The sequence below is a fragment of the Cyprinus carpio genome, chromosome B1 (genome assembly GCF_018340385.1).
Source record: "Cyprinus carpio isolate SPL01 chromosome B1, ASM1834038v1, whole genome shotgun sequence".
Taxonomy (NCBI): Eukaryota; Metazoa; Chordata; class Actinopteri; order Cypriniformes; family Cyprinidae; genus Cyprinus; species Cyprinus carpio.
In genome coordinates this window covers 14,143,705-14,161,412 of record NC_056597.1, presented here as the reverse complement: position 1 = coordinate 14,161,412, position 17,708 = coordinate 14,143,705, and the positions used below count along the sequence as shown (strand labels likewise).

Below are 17,708 nucleotides of genomic sequence, written 5' to 3'. Positions count from 1 at the left end.
TTTTTTTTAATAGAAAGCAGAAAAAACAACCCTTCAAAACTCATTCTCCCTTTCTTAATTGCATTTATGCAAAATCAATTTTTTTTTTTAAATACACTACTAGTAAAATGCTTTTGATTAGCAAGATTTTAACGTTTTTTAAAGAATTATCTTCTGTTCACCAAGCTCAGTATTATATTTGATCTAGGACACAAAGCAAAAAGCAGTAATATTGTATTATTTTTGAATATATTTAAAATAATCAGTTTTATTTGAATATATTTTGAAATTCTGTTCTTCCCTGTAATTTCAAAGCTGCATTTTAGCACCATTACTCCAGTCACAGGATCAGAAATCATTCTAATATCTCTGGATTTGCAGCTCAAAAACATGTATTATTATTATTATGTTGAAAAACAGCCGATTATAATTTTTTTTTCTTTGACGAATAGAAAGTCTAGAAGAACAGCATTTATCTGAAATAGAACCTTTTGTAACATTATAAAAACCTTTATCATCTCTTTTGCTTAATTTAACAATGCATCCTTGCAAAAACAAAAGTATTAATTTCTATAATTTCATAATTTAATGATTAATATGTGATGAATATATAATAGTAATAAATATATGATGAATTAAATATACTAACTCCAAGCTTCTTTGAATGGTATACTGTACAACGTTACAAAAGCTTTCTATTTTAGATAGCAAATGCTGATCTTTGATCTTTCTATTCAACAAAAAAATAAATGAAAAATGTACTCAACTGTTTTAAATATTGATAATAATAATAATAAAAAAATCTTGCACAGCAAATCAGCATGTAAGAATGATTTCTGATGGATCACGTGACACTGAAGACTGGAGTAATGATGCTGAAAATTTAGCATTGTCATCACAGGAATAGATTACATTTTAAAATATATTCAAATAGGAAGCAGTTATTTTAAATAATACAAATATTTCACAATATAACTACTTTTGCTGTATACATTTTGGATTTTAAAAAATGTAAGAGCCTTGAAGTCCAGGTTCAAGTACCCACAGTCAGTGATGGTCTAGCAGTTGCCATGTCAGCTGCTGGTGTTGGTCCTCCTGGTGTTTATCAAGGGCAGGGCAATGCAGATAGCTATCAGGAGATTTTGGAGCACTTCATGCTTCCATCTGCTTGAAAAGCTTTATGGAGATGAAGATTTCGTTTTTTCAGCACCGACCTGGCACCTGTCACAGTGCCAAAAACCACTGGTAAATGGGTTATGACAATCGGTATTACTGTGCTCAATTGGCCAACTGCCAATCTCTCTGACCGGAACCCACTAGAGAATCTGTGTGATTGTGTGATATTGTGAAGAGGAAAGTTGAGAGTACGCAAGGACCCAAAACACTTGGATGAGCTTAAGGCCGCTATAGAAGGCATCTGGGGCTCCATACCACCTCAGCAGTGGCCACAGGCTGATGCCTCCCATGCTACGCCGCATTGACAGCAGTCATTTATGCAAAAAGGATGCCCGACCAAGTAATTGAGTGCATAACTGACCAAATTATTTGAAGGTTGACTTTTTTTGTTATTTAAAAAAACACTTGCTTTTATTGGTCGGATGACAATATGCTAATTTTTTGAGATAGGGAATAATTTTGGGTTTTCATGAGCTGTAGTCCAAAATCATCAGTATTAAAACAATAAAAGACCTGAAATATTTCAGTTGGTGTGCAATGAATCTAAATAATATTGAAAGTTTAAATTTTTATCATTAACATTATGGAAAATAATTGAAACTTTATCCAATATGCTAATTTTTTGCGAAAGGACCTGTATATACAGAGAGACGCTACAGGTGTGTTTTCGGGTTGCTAGTAAGCAAACACACCTTCTGAACGTCGCAGCATTGATCTCGAAAATGCATAAAAAACAACCTCAACCGTGATTAAGGAGATAAAGCTTCAGTAATGTTTTTTTTTTTTTTTATCTGAATTGCTATTAGAGATACAACGGTCGAATGACAGGGGATAAAATACCAAGTGCGAGCACAGCTACAGATATATAGTCAGGATAATTATTATGAAAAACGACATAATGAGACAGGTGTTAAGGGCTTTGGAATTGCTGGATGTAATGAGAGTGTCCAGATAGGATTTAAGTTCCTTATAGAAAATAAAAAAGTAGGGTTAGCATCCTGAAATTTAAATTTATGTATAAACAATTGCGCTAGAAAAATATTAGGTTTTATCAAAAAATATTGGTACTTTACATTTTACAAAGTTGGCTGACCAAAATAAAACATCTTGATATACAAATGAAAAACTTGTGATGAAAAGGTGTGAAAACAAAAGATAAAAAAAATTATTCCAAAAACAGACTTGTATTATGTGCATTCCAGACGAGATCTGAGAAATGGATCTCATGTTCAGAACCACACAAAAAAGAGCCTATAAAGTGTCAATATCAGGAAACATCTTTTTTAAGTAAAAGCTTCCACAGATTAGAAAAAAGATGAAGTAATTTGTTAAGACACATCCTTAACCTTTATTATTGGTTATTTAAATATTTAGATGACAAAAGTCCACAATTTCTTCTGGAATATCAACAAACTGGCCATTCCAGTACGACACAAGTGTATGGGAGAGAAAAATCATCCATTTTGAAATAGCTGTCTTAATTTTCTGTTCCGACTACAAGAGCTAGATACAAAACCAAAATATTCCAATCGGTGGATCAAAAAGGATGAGCAAATGATAAGGAAATCTGGGATATTAACCTTAGTTAAAAACTAATCACCCAGGCGCAGCTACTGGACGTCAACAAAAAGACGACAATTTTATTCCAAAATAAAAGTCATAAAAATTAAATCATTTTAAAGTCATCAGATTTAAGGGACTTAAAATTGGTTTTGCCATCTGTATTTAAAAATAAAACATCTCTGTAAGGATCCTATGTTTAATTAAATTCAACCAACCTTATTTCTATTTAACATGAAATCGAAACATAACAACAATCCTGTAATGTTGTATTAGTTCATATTATAAACCATTAAAGAAAGTAAAAAAACCAGCATGCTTAGTTCTAACTTTTACATATTTTAATCTTAAATGATCAAAACAAGACATTTAAACGAAATGTTAAAACATATGGAATATTGTGTTCTCATTTGACCGTCAATGTTTAATATCTGCAAACAACCTGAGTACTGGTTTGTTGGCTCCTTAGGCAATTTTAAATTTGTTATTAAATATTAATTTTGCAATTAAAAACCGTCTGATTAGTCTCATCAAACACTGCATTTTACTCCACTTCACTGTACCTTTTAATACTAGGCAATTAAAGTATGCTTGCTGCCAAAAGGTAGCACTGAAGTAAAATCATGTACAAAATTATGCAAATAGTGCACGTAGAATAGGCATAGCGCACCAGTATTTAACTTTTTCAAGAAGTGCGCTCATTCTTTGCACACTATTTTCAAAGTGAATCAAAGTGGCCCAACACACTATTGAGGCTACTGCGCATGACTTCGACTCCAAGTAGGCTTGGCTAAATTGTTTAATCATGTTCGAAACCGAGAGTGACCTCGGAAACCGCCGCCGAACGAAGGTAAAGGGACCGAGAATCTAAGCTGATAATGTATGTGGTTGATACGACCCACGAGGAAAACACGCATTTTAAAGGTGTGCAGAATGCGGCGATCGGGAGGCGGGAGCTTCCTCTCCCGCGCGTCGCGTAAGTCACTTAGGCCCGCTGACCCACATTCGCGAGACCGCTCGTTCGAGGAAGTGCAAGTATGCATGAATTTCAGCATTGCATTTCTAGTTAGTGCACCGATTATTCAACGCAGCGCTGAGCAAAGGAGCTTATATCTGACAGGCGACTGTGTTGGATGTGTTTTTATGTAGGTAGGTACCACATTTATTAAGTTGATAAATGCGGTTAGTTCCGCGATCCATTATGCTGACTGTGCATGAGGAAAACCCAGAGAGAGTGTAGATTTAACAAGTATTAAAAAGTGTGCTATCTCTTTAAGTTGATACTTATGCACTGACTGGGTGAACAAATTTTCATCTTTCTTTGTATGGACATAACTCGTTTGGTTCCAGGTTAGGATGTTTGTTCTCACTGCGTCAGTTGTCCTTGTTTGTAGGATTTGACTGAATGGTAACTGATATGATCGGTATTGTTTTGTTTTACAGCTGTTATGGGTTGCAGTTTCCATGTAATTCTTGGGTTGAAAGGTGGAATGATGAGCATGTTTTGAGGGTTGAGATGCCTTTCTAACTTGCCATAACTTTGGAAATGCACTTCATTATGGGCTCTTTAAACTTCAGTAATGATTTGGTGTCTGATGCAGGAGTGATGTGTGACCTTTTTGAACCAGCAAGTGAAAATGTAGTTAAAAAGTTTGATATATGACAGGATATCCTATATCTTGTGTAAACATGACATTATTTATGTTGAGGGTAAGCGGGGTTCATGTGGGCCCTGAAGCTATGTGTGTCCAATCAATGAACCTTTCACGCTCTGGACTGTAGCAAGAACAGGGGTCATAGGAAACAATATTAACACGAACACTGGGTTAATTCCCACTGTTTTTATTCAATTTTAATGTTTTAGTGTCCACAGGCTTTCACATGGCAGGTCCTCTTCCAACAGGTCTTTTCCCAATGCATCAGTTTTTTGTAACACCCAGAACTGACCATGAGGGACAGCATTATCCATGAGCTCCCAGATGACAGGTAGAGCTTCAGACTGACCAACTGATGTACAAACGTAATACGCACACCAACTATTGTTCAAAAGATCTGGTTCAGGCTAGATTGTTTTACTTGTTTTGTTTTGTACAAAGGACTCGAAACATTCTTAGGACCAGGCTGAAAATTAGGTTGATTTTAAAGTACAGTCAAAACAGAAAAATTATTAATGCCATTTTTAATTATAACGGTTTTTTCCTATTGTAATATATTTAAAGAAATGTAATTTTATTCCTGTGAATCGCGAAAGCAGGCTTCAGTGTCCACAATGATCCTTCAGATATTCATCGCGAATACGCTGAATGGTGTGTTCAAGAAACATTTGTTATTCAATATTATATAAAAAATGCTTATGTTTTTCCTGGCATATAAGTTACTTGTGTGGAAACTGTGATAACTGTTTTCATGATTCTTCATACTGAATAGAAAAGTTCAGAAGAACAGCATTTACAACTTAACAATAGGAATCTTTCATTTCTGTGATGTTATAGATTTCTTTGTTCATATTTGGGGCACTCATTTAATGACATCCTTGTCGAATTAAGGTCATTAATTTACGTGACCCAAAATTTATTTTTAAATGGTAAGTTGTCAAAAAATATTTTGGGATGGCTTGTAGCCACAACAGAATAAATTTATTTGATAATAATTACATGTTTGATTTTTTTTATTGGAATTCATTCATTGCTATATATCAACAACATTGCTGATTTAAAAGTAATTACAACTTTATATACCACCCATGCATTTCAGTGTTCCACTTTCGGCATTGACATATAAAAGGAAAAGTACAGTAGGAGGTTGTCGGTTTGGCCCTTAGGTCTATTGTAGAAGGGACATGGCTTTGTTTCTTTCTCTCTGATAATTAATATGCAAAAAAATAAAAAATAAGAAAAATAAAATAAATATTATGACATGAGGAACATGTCAACTGTTACAGACCACATACGAAAGTTATGGGTTTCCATCACAGAGAGTAAATGCGTTGTGTTCCTCTTTTAGGGATGATTGTAGTGGATTTTTGATGACGAGCTGATGGAGGGAAGATGAGAAAGATAAGGCAACACGGTGAGTTAAATTGGCTGATTAGTTGTTCTAAAAATGTAACAATTAAATATTAACTCATTAAGTATTATTGTAAATATAAATGGATATACTGAAACCATAGAGATCACCCATTTGTGATAATGTGAAAATGGTCCCAACCTTGTAGAATTATCAACAAGAAAATGTTTGGTTTAACTTGGAGACATAGGTCTAGGTATTGTAGTGAAAACATCTACAAGGATGTATTCTTGCATCGCCAGTATTGCCATTGCATATTTAAACACAAAAATTTTTCTACGTTTACAGTTCTTTCAAACATCTGGAAAAACGGGACTTATTAATATGGCTTATGTTTTTTTCACGGTTTCTTTATGAGCCATGAAAAGAATAAAACATGAAAGAATTTGTCAATATCACATAAACGCAATCATTCAAAAACAACCAACTGACTTGTTTAAAAGGGCATTATTTTTCCGGGTTATGCTTGCATGCTTCTGCTGTTGGTCTTAAGATGGTTAACTGTTTTAACAGTACAGTATGTTTTTTCTTCCAGCAAGTCTCGAAGGGATGTGCTTAATAAAGTGAAGGTGATAAAGCATTTGCCAGCCTTCTCTATAATGCTTTGTTTTCTCACACTTTTATTATCTTTAATCACAGAGGTTTCGAGAAATATAAGTCAGAGAAAAAAGGGCGGATGAGACCAGTTCAAGGTCCTCATTAAAGAACGTTTGGCGACCATGTTGCCTGGCAAGGATACACGGCAAGATGGACAAGTCTACAATATTGCAGAAAAGCATAGACTACCTGTGCAAACACAACGGTGAGGCAAGTAATTACTGTAATAATTACAGGATCTGTAGTATTATTTTGCCATAGCAACCATGCACACAGTAGATGTGTATATGGCTCACATATGGTATATGTACATCTAGATAATTGTGTATGTGACAAATAAAAAAAAAATCTGAATCTTGATGTTATGTGATGGGTTCTAATGCTGATGCTGCTGCTGCAAAAAAAAAAAAAAAAAAAAATTATGTACAATATATATATTTATTATATATTATATTATATATATGTCATATTATATTTCATATATATATATCTATATATATATGTATATATGTATGTATATGTAATTATTTTATCACAGCAAAAGTTTGTAAATCTTGATTTTATTATGCAGTCTCTACTATTCATGCTACTCTGCAGTTTCTGCAGTATGTGTTTGTGAGCAATTGCTAATTTTCTGTATGCATGTTATAACCTGGATGACCTACAAAAATGCCAAAGGGGGTGCAGTATAATTCACATCATAATGTACAGAATCCCACAGTGCCATATGCTTAACGGGCCCCCCCAACTCTAGATTACATTATTTATAGTCACCATTCACCACTGAATTTTAATATCTTCCAGATATTTTATTTTCTAAGTTAAATGATATAAATATAGTTATAACTGGCGGACTTAAAGGATTAGTCTCACTTCCAGAATAAAACATATTTCCTGATAAGTTACTCACCCCATGTCATCAAGATGATTCATGTCTTTCATTTATTCCAGACGAAAATAAATTAGGTTTTTTTTTGAGGGAAAAACATTCCAGGAATTTTTCTCCACCATAGTGAACTTCAATGGGAACATAATGGGTTGACGTTCAAAATTTGAATTGTTTATTGCAGCTTCAAAAGGTTCTACATGATGCCCAGCCCTGGAATAAGGGGTCTTTAATATACAAAACCTAATCCTTTAACATATACAGTATGTAATGGGGTTGTAACAGTGATCTTTACAAATCCAGCCCCTCATACTACAGGAAGTATTTCATTGTAAAAGGACAGTTATTTAAATTGTAATTATATTTCATGATATTATTGTTTTTCTTCAAATAAGTGCAGCCTTGGTGAGCATAAAGAAACTTCGTTAAAGGTAACTCGATTACAGAGCCAAAACTTTTTAAAGGTAGTGTAGTCTCTAAAGAAACCTGAAACATGCAGATCCTAGGAAAAACTGTTTCTAAGGAATTGTTTGTGTTCCACATGCAGAAAATTGCTGCACACTACTGAGTCAAGTGAGATTTCAAGCAAGATTGGAAAACCCCCTTTCTTAGCACACGAGGCAGTTTTACACAGCTGATGCTAGAGGTATGAGCCTGCTTTGGGCAATATGTGTGTTTGTATTTTGTTTTTCTCTTTCTGCTTTTCCTTCCTGTTGTGAAAGATGTTTCCACTAATAAAAATGACTGCATCTGCAATCATGTTTTAATATTTTTCATTTTTCACCCATCAACTTCTATATTTTTTAGTTATGGATTGGAGCTTTTTTAGTAATGCCTTTTATTTATTTTTTTAAAGGCGCTATGGATGGGTTCTTTATAGTGATGCTGACATGCACGAGGCAACAACATTTATCTCCTCAGGAAAGCGTAACAGCTCTTCTGGGAGCATTTGCCTGTAAGTGAGACGTTGGCAGATTGTTTTGTATAGTCTATTTTAAAGATTCTCTTTTGGTCTTGGAATTGCATAAATTTTCTATCTGTCATATGTGTATATGATATAATCGCCGTTTGCTTCAGTCGGACCTGGGTGGAATCAGAACCTTTTAAACTTTCACCAGTGGGGGAGCTGAACGGAAGTCTATTAAAGTGCTGTCTCACACCCAGACATTGAAAACCTCAACTCTGATTACATCAAATGTGAGTATCCAACACCCACAAACCCCTGTCAGATATCTGTTTTGCTGTGGTGTATTTTTCCCTGCTCCATAGGGCTGGGCAATATTACCAATTATTCATGGCGAAAATAAGCAACATTGTGAATATTGCGTTGCACTCTTTATTGGCGATTTTTTAACTTTTTATTTGGTTGTTAAAATTGATAGGTGTGTGATGTACATTTCTTGACTGGCATTAAAAAATGATTTTAAGAGCATTCCTCATCTACACTTCAGTAACAAAAAATATCATTAGGAGTATAGTTTGGGGGGACTAATTGTCTTGTAACATTTTCAAAATGTCATTAAATTGAATTGGGGGAAAAAATCAGCAAATGATAATGTATGTTTATGTGTGGCGTGCTCATTTTTTTTGTGTAGAAAGCGGTAACACTGTGTTTTTATTGCTGTTATAATTTGTGTCTGTGTTATTTTATATTAGTTTTCTCTTTTCTTTCAGTTTTTTTCAATACTTTCTTTACTTTGGTATTTAACTTTAAGTTTTAGTAATTTTATGTATTTCTGTCAATTATATTACTTGTTTAATGTTTTCTATTTGGTTTTAAGTTTTTTATTTCAGCTTTAGTTTTAGTAAATTTCATTTACTTCAGCTTTTTTTCTGCTAGTTTCAAATGGCAGCATTTCTAATTTTTCATTATGTTGTTCATATATTTAGATTTGATTTTAATTTCAGTTTATTTCATAATTCAGGGAAAACTATCTTTATCAGATTTAATTTTTAGTTCACAATTAAATCTGATTAGTGTATATTGAATTTAAAAAAATGATTAAAACATTCTTCCTTCTGTTTTTGTATATTTAAGGTTTTTTTACTTTGAACTTGAACCTTTTTAGTCCTATTTGGCCAGAATTGCTGTTTGGTTGAAATTAATGTTAATTTTATTTAAAACAATGATACCATTTAAGTTGTTTTTGAAGCAAATCAGTGAGATATATATATATATATATATAGTGAATATTGGTAAAAGAGTGAAAGCTTTGTCACTCTAATAGTTCTGTCTGCTTCACGAATGAGATGGTAAAAAATGACTCTGTGCCAATGGTCTGCTGGCCTCTGCAATATTTTCACTGATAATACAAGAGTGATTTTAATTTTATATTGTCATGCGCCTAATGTTTGTGTTCGGTTGTTGTTTGTTTGTCTCAGCCAAGAACCAGATGGAGTTTTGTTGTCACATGCTCAGGAGGTTCTGTGGATCCCAAGGAAAACCGCCTGTGTATGAATATGTGAAGTTTATGGCAACTTTAAGTCACTCGCCAACAAGTGAGTGTTTATTTTCCTCTTGATTTAAACTGGGACCTAAATACTTGACCATATGTTACCTGCATTGTTTACCTGCCAAAGCAAAAATACATGGACGGGCCAATTCTTGTAACACAAATTTCCACTTTGAATGCTCTCCCAGGTGCCTCTTGACAACCCGAAATGGCCTTGAGGGAAACTTTTACAGCACTCGTTTGCAACCGGCCTTTGACGATAAAGTCTGTTTTATTGCGGACGTGAAGGCTCGCCAAAACCCAATTCATTCAAAGTAGAGCTGATAATCAATCAGAACATCCAGAGCAAAAAATAGATCTCCTGTACAAAAAACTCTCTCTGAAAGCAAGCAACCATATGCCTGCATCCATAACAAAGCAATTACTAGCAAAAAGCATTCTAAATATTGACCTGTTTGTTGTTTATTGATTGTGTACAGGAGATGGTGCATGGGTGGAAGGAGACCAATGAAGAATTTACGTCTCGACACAGGTCTGGAGTGTGGAAATGTCCTCTTATTTAGATCACAGGTGTTCACACTTACTCACAAATCACTTTCTTCTTCATGTTTTGTAACAATCCAGTTTTTCCTTTCAGTGAGAATCTGTGTGTTTCTGTGTGTTACAGAGCACCTCCTAATCATTGTGCTTATAATGCCCTTTGTTTGTGTGTTGGGAACATCAGGCTTATGACTATTATCATGTAGACGACTTGCAAGTTCATTTCGCTTGGCCAAATGTCATGAGCATGTGTGAGTAGTGAAAACACAAACCTTATAACACTATAATATTTGAAACATGATATTCTATTCTGCAGCTATCTTGCCCATATTCTTCATATGTCTCTCTTATTGTCTCTGTACTCCCTTGCAGTAATGCAGGTTGGTAAATGGGATGGAATCGTATGTCTATGTAAGCGCCTCTCGTTTTTAACTAAAGGGCAGCACGCTGCGATTGGCTCCGCAGACAATACTACATCACCTATCACCAGTGGAATCACGGACCCAGGAGTTTATTGTGTGCACGCGCACACAGTTGCTTCGAGCGTACACAGATTGACTTACACAAACCAAGAAGATACCAATATGACTTTGTTATATCGTTTTTTATTCTAGAATTGTGTTGTGTTTGTCTGTAGTTATGCTGACGTGTGCCGAGGCAGAGCAGTCAGGAGTGACCTAGACTTGGGTATAGAGTGAATATCGTCCCCTGGAGCTCCCCAGAGATTATCAGGCTGAGGATGCTTCTGAGATTAGGAAAACCTCTCACATGTTAGTCGCACTTAATGTGGTATAATGTACGATGCTGTTGAATGGCCTTAACTAAGAGAGACTGTTGATAAAGTTTATTCCCTGCAAGTGGTGAAAAATGTCTGTTTATCATCAATGTGAGGTTATCAGTAGTGATGGTTAAGCTGAATGATTCGAAACATGGTGTATCATGTGTCTTTTTGGGTGTTAAATCGCGGCTTTTAGATGTACGAAAACATGTTCGTCGGACTCCTAGTCAACATCTTCTGGACGTAATGGTACGGAGTGCTGTTTTCAGCCGGGAAATTAGGAGCGTTGATAGCGTCGCACGCGTAGAATGAGGTGCTAATCCTCTGTACACGCAGAATAATAGAGCAGGTGGACCGCATGCTTGACTGAAGAGTATGCGGTGTTTCAAATGAATGCTGTCAGGGGGGCGCATTAGTGTTTGTGGGGTTTAAACTTTGCTAGTTTATCAAAGAATTCTTTCAAAAAAATGATCACGCGGGAACAAAAAAAATATTAAGCAACAAGCTATCGCACTACATAAGAAAAATCTATCTGTCAAGAGGGCAGATTTCGATATTGATAAAACTCAAGACAGTATGTGAACAAAGTTCTTTTTATATGCATGTTTGTGTATGTATGTGGGTGTATGTATGGCATGTTGTTACATGGCGTTATAGATATCATACTATATATATATATATAGTAATATATATTTATATATAGATATCCATAAAAATAACAGTACAGTGATGTTGCTAATACGGGCGTCCCGAGTTCGAATCCCAACTCAAGGATCTTTCCTGATCTCTCTCCCACTTCATTTCATGTCAGTTGTGATCTGTCCTGTCATAATAAAGGCGAAAATGGCAAAGATAAATCGTTAAAAAAAACAATGCGTTCCGTATAATTACCATCATTGCAAAAACAAAAAAACATTTTTTGATTTCAACTATTACCCACTACAAATAATGGATTTGTAAACTTTCCTCTCTCTTTTTCCCAGCAGTCTCAGAGTTCTGGCTCTCAATCTAACAGTTAAAACACCTCCAGACTGAAGGAGGTTCTGGAGCGCTGTCAGTAAGCACGTCGACAGAGCCTTTCCACCGCCTCAAGGAGCTCCCGCAAGTCTGTCGCACATCCGTGTCTCCGACAACACCCTGCACGCTGTAAGCATGAAAAACTGATCCAAACGTGTGCTATGTCTGACGTAGTTTTCCCTGGTTTCTGTGCCTGTTATTTGAAAACTCCTTTGTATCCTGTTATGATTTCTTTAGCAACCTCCTTCTATAGCTTACAAGATGGACGTGAGCAACTCCCACCCAAAAACCGCCCGCCACTTGTTGATATGACACCCCCAACGTCGTTCCGTCTATCAGCACCCAGGGTGAGACTTGCATATTCATCAATGTCAATACTTGGCTTCTAAAATTATCTTACAAAGCATTACCTAACATATGTCGTGTTTCCTCATAGCCAGCTTGAGTAATGACTGTGGCTTATTGGGCAATTATTTTGATAGTCCATGAGTTCTCAGAACCACCAATCAGACTGGATCTCTCCGGTCCAAATCACCCAACAAGCAACAACCTCAAGACCCACAGCAACAGGTTCAACCCTAATGCCCTGGTAAGAATTTTGTTTTGTGTGATGGTTAGGTGGTTCTTCTAATTGAAGTAAGCCCATTTCCACTATCTGAAAACACAAAAAAAAATTCTTACAATTCTGACTTTTTTTTCTCAGGGCAATTGTGAGGTTGTACATTCTTGGAACTCTGACTTTTTTTTTGTGAGATGTAAACATGTGCAATTGCGCAGTTATAAATTTCATAATTGTGAGATATGAACTCGCAATTCTGAGAAATACAGTCGCAATTCTGAGACATAAAGTGAGAAATCTGTGAGATATAAACTCATATGTCAGTCTTTTTCCCCTTCAGAAAATTGGACTTTAATAACTCGCACATTTCGAGAAAAAAAAGGAGTCAGAAATTTCTTGAGATAAAAAGTTATTTTTGTTTATTCCAGTGGCGGAAACGGGCTTACGATAGTTTTTTATTTAGTTTAGTTAGTAGGTGTTTTTTTAGGGTTGTTTTTTTGTTTATTTGTGTAAGGTTTTTGTTTTGTTGTTGTTATTTATTTTTGGATGGTGCTGGTTGTTTTGGTTGTGTCAGATAGATCAGATAAGCCATCAGTTAAATGACTTTAATTTAGATTTTTCTCCATGACACCATGAGGTTTATTTTTCCTGTGCTTCCTGAGTGTAGTTCCTCTGCGCAGTTGAACGCAATGCAGCACCTGAAGGCGCAATGTGAGCAAAGGGACACGCATGTATCGAAGCTAGCATTCAGAAAAAGCAGGAGTGAACTGAGACAGATTCATGAGCAGCTCCAGAGGGTGCATGGACAGGGGCCACTCAGGTACACACATGTAAACTGTGTGAATATTGGTTATTGACCAACTTTACTGTTTTAAGAATCAAAAGCGATGTGATTGAAATGGTGTCTTTCAGATGATACTGGCAGCAGGTCGGGTGGTGGACCTGAGTGTACAGTTTGCCGCAAGTTGGAGGAACACAGCCTAACATTTTAGGGGTTGGAGCACAGGACTGGGGTTGTCAGGCGTATACAGGGCCAAAAATGTGACAAGCACAGCACAGAGTGGGACTGTTCCACAGCAACAGGCTCCTCGTTCCCTGCAGCAGGGCTCTTCTGTTACCACAGGTGACTTTCATCATTTTTTGGCTTTGGACCAACCAGTTAATATTTGTCTCTGACAACCACTTGATTAGTCTTTATTAAATAATGCAATGACTGATGAAATCTGAACTCTCAGATATAGTAAATCAGGTCCTTATCAAAAAATTGTATTATTAGTTGTTACGAATCCCCATCAAATGTTGTTAATGTTTGTAAATGTTTATGAAAGAAGTCTCTTCGGCTGCATTTGTTAACTAAATAAAAATACAGTAAAAATTTTCATTAAATATCATATAAATATTTTACTTTATTCCTGTGATGGTTAAGCGTGAGTTTTTCAGCTATCATTTCCTACCATCTTCAAGTGTCACACGATCCTTCAGAAATCATTCTTATATACTGATTTGGTGCTCAGGAAACTTATCTCATTACAGTTTAACGGGTTGTGCTGCTTAATATTTTTGTGGAAACTGATGCATTTTTTTTCAGGATTTTTTGATGAATAGAAAGTTCAAAAGAACAACATTTATTTTAAATAAAAATCTTTTTGAAATATTTTTTTATATTTACTGTCACTTTTATATTTTATAATTGCATATTTACTTGTATGCACTTTTTTTTTACAACATCTCTGTTGCAATTAGATATAAGAAAGAGTTGAGTGACCAGTGTTAACAGTAATTGACTGTAATTACCAGTACCTTTAGCTGTGTATTGCCCTGTTAACTGTGGACATATCCTGTTCTCCAAGCACTTCATATGTTGACATCATCTAAATGGATGACATAAATGTTTTTTGTCTCCTTTTCTCGTCTCTCATTCTTTTTCTCAGCGTGTGGGTCCTGTGATATAATACCATGATGATCAGCCACAAGCCTGGCCAATGCCAGTGTTGTGCAGATACCCAGCAGTTTCGGGCACCAAAAATAAATCAGGGAAATGCAGTCAACAGGTGCATGTCTTTCCCCATTCTCTTTCCTAGGACACCCTTACTACAAATATTATCAGTATTATTTAATTAATTCTGTAATTATTTCTTTCAGTTGGTCCTTGCTCAGATTTCCTGCCGGACAGCAGTTGGTCACTAAGATTGTGACTGCGCTCCAATGGCGTGTGGCACTGTCATGGTACCCACAACAATGTTTTATGGGTTCAGGTTGTTGACAGCTTATAGCCCGTTTGCACAGCAACAAGGTGCAGACCAGACCATAGCACTGCAGCCTCAGTCAACCGTTGACTGCAGAGCAGCAGGCTTCAAACTAACCGACTTACAAAAACAATGTCAACAGCAGGGGGGCGACCGAAACATGCAACCATTTTTACAGGTAACAAAGCATGCACATATTTTCATTGTTTGAGTTCTAACTCCAGAAATTATGATTCAGTGATTGGTATGCTCATAACCAACCCAATGTGACAATTCTACCTAGTCTTCATACTAATCTAGTTTTTTTTTTGACAAGCCTTAATTGAGGTTACCAAGACGTTCTACTGGGTTAACAACTGCCAGCTGGATACTCCATTCCACCAAGTCTCAATCTTTTTGGATTCTAAAGCCCCACTTTGTCAATATTGAAAGTACCCTTTACCTAACCTTTTGGACTTCTGGTTGCAAGTACTAATTTTTATGTATTAAAAATGAATAATCTCAAAATAAAAAATGTTAATATAAATTATATAAACAAAAATTAAATATTGTTACTTGGTTTGTTTTTTATTTTAATGTTATAAATATGAGTATATATGAGATTAATAAAAACTAAGATTATATGTATGTATGTGTGTGTGTGTGTGTGTGTATATAGCTATATATATATATATATATATATTATATATACTAATATATATATATATACTAGTTAAATTATATATACATTTTATATATATAAACTTTAGTTATTTATTAAACAATCATATTATGTAACAACTCATTAACAAAAAAAATATATATTGAACAAGTGACAGTAAAGATATTCTTTTGAAACTTTTCTATTCATCAAAGAATACTGGGGGGGGGACTTTTCAACATTGATAATATGAAAACATTATTAATAATTGAGCACCCCGTATTAATTGATGATAATTGAGCCACCAAATCACCATAGTTAAGAATGATTTCTAAAGGATCATGTGACACTGAAGACACGGGGGGTAATGGCTTGCCTGAAGATTTCAGCTTTTCCATCAAAAGAATAAATTAAGTTTTAAAAAATTATTAAAATAGAATGTCATTTACAAATTGATATATTTCACAATATTACTGTTACACTTGATGAGCACTAAGAGGCTTCTTTTCCATTAATACCTATTCCTAATAATCGTTGTGTGTTATTGTACAGTTATGCTTGTTTTGTATAAATTTATTTACTTCTATTTTTATCTTAGCTCTTAAATTATAAAGAACAACAAATAATTTTACATCTTACTTGGGGCCCCCTATTTGCGAAAACCACTGCTCTTAACACATTAATGGTCCATTTAGATACCCGATGGTAAAACTAACATCAATTTATTTATTTATTTTCAGAAGAAAATATCAGTCAACTTTAATTTTTAAATAAGTTTTTGACTTGTATCTAATTTTCTGCTATGTATTTGTGCAGAGCACACGGCTTCTTCATGGCAAACCAGTCCACACAACTGATCCTGCAGGCTTGTCCCTATTCAGCAGCAAGGTACAATTTCCCCATCACAACAACAACAGCAACACAGCAGCAACCGAATCCACAGACTCAAAAACAACAGAAAGGAACCCCTTCTCGTCAGACTGACAGCACTAGTGCCCAGTCTCAGTAACACGGATGAACACACACGCCAATCAGATGGAGGAGCCATCTTAGTCTCCTCTAGGGAGTTATTGGTGCTGTATTCATTTGAAAACTACAATAAAAACCGCTCTTCCTGGAAGCACCTAGAAGATTTTAAGACAAGGAACTCGCTCAACATGGCAGCTGCGTGGAACACACACACCACACAGAGTGGACACTATGTCAACCATGCGGAGCGTTTCACCGAACCAACAGGTGGTTGCCAAATCATTATTTATTCAACAGCGAAAACGTAGGATTGCTAGCCTTTGCATGGTCTTTGCCAACACGAAACCCCTGTTCTCAGTCTTTCACTGTGAACAGCCCAAAGAACTGAGTCTGTACAAGTCTCGTGTACCATGTAACTTTAGAAATACACAACCATAAAAGGAACAAAGGAAGATACTGAATTTGTATATGCTGCATGAGGAAGTGTAACTTTCATTTGTAATTTCCAGTTTTTATGATTTCCATTTTTAAGTATTATTTTTTAATTTGAACATTTTTATATTATGCCTATAGTGATGTTTTCTACTTTTAACCCTCCCCCTGACAATGGCCTCTTTACATATAGTTAGTTTTTTGTTTGTTTGTTTGTTGGGAAAATATTATACCCCATTGTCTCTGACATATAAAAAAAATGTCCAGTTTACATTTAGTTCTAATTATCACACACATTTGAGGCAGAAGAATTAAAGTTGATGGTTTTAAGTGCTAAAATTTAGCTGCTTTGTTTAAAAAAAAAAAAAAATTCTACTTCCCTTTTTTGTTGAACATTGATTTGCTTTTTAGCAAGTCATAGTAGTCCACTAAAAAGTTTTTGTGCACCTTTCCCTGTTACTTGTAGCACTTATTGTGTTCATACACACTAAAATAGTCCATCCTTCTAGTAATTGTGACCTAATGGTCTTTTAAAGGGTTAGTTCACCCAAAAAGAAGTTATCCTATGTTTTACTCACCCTCGAGGCATCTTAGGTGTATATGACTTTCTTCTTTCAGACGAATCCAATCAGAGTTCCTATGTTTTACTCACCCTCGAGTCCAAGCTCTATCATTGCAGTCGGCGGGTGTTTCTGTTAGAGAGAAGTGTTTATTACGTTTGAAATATGGATATTTTTCTTACGAAAACACTTGAATTCGCTACAGGAGGAATTTATTCACCCCCCGGAGCGGTGTGAGGCACATTTTAAT

The 17,708-nt window shown here is 35.3% G+C and overlaps 1 pseudogene; it reads left to right on the top strand.

The window, feature by feature from the left end:
* Positions 1–12,500: 12,500 nt before the first annotated feature.
* On the top strand, positions 12,501–16,514 carry LOC122135752 (annotated as a pseudogene).
* Positions 16,515–17,708: the final 1,194 nt, after the last annotated feature.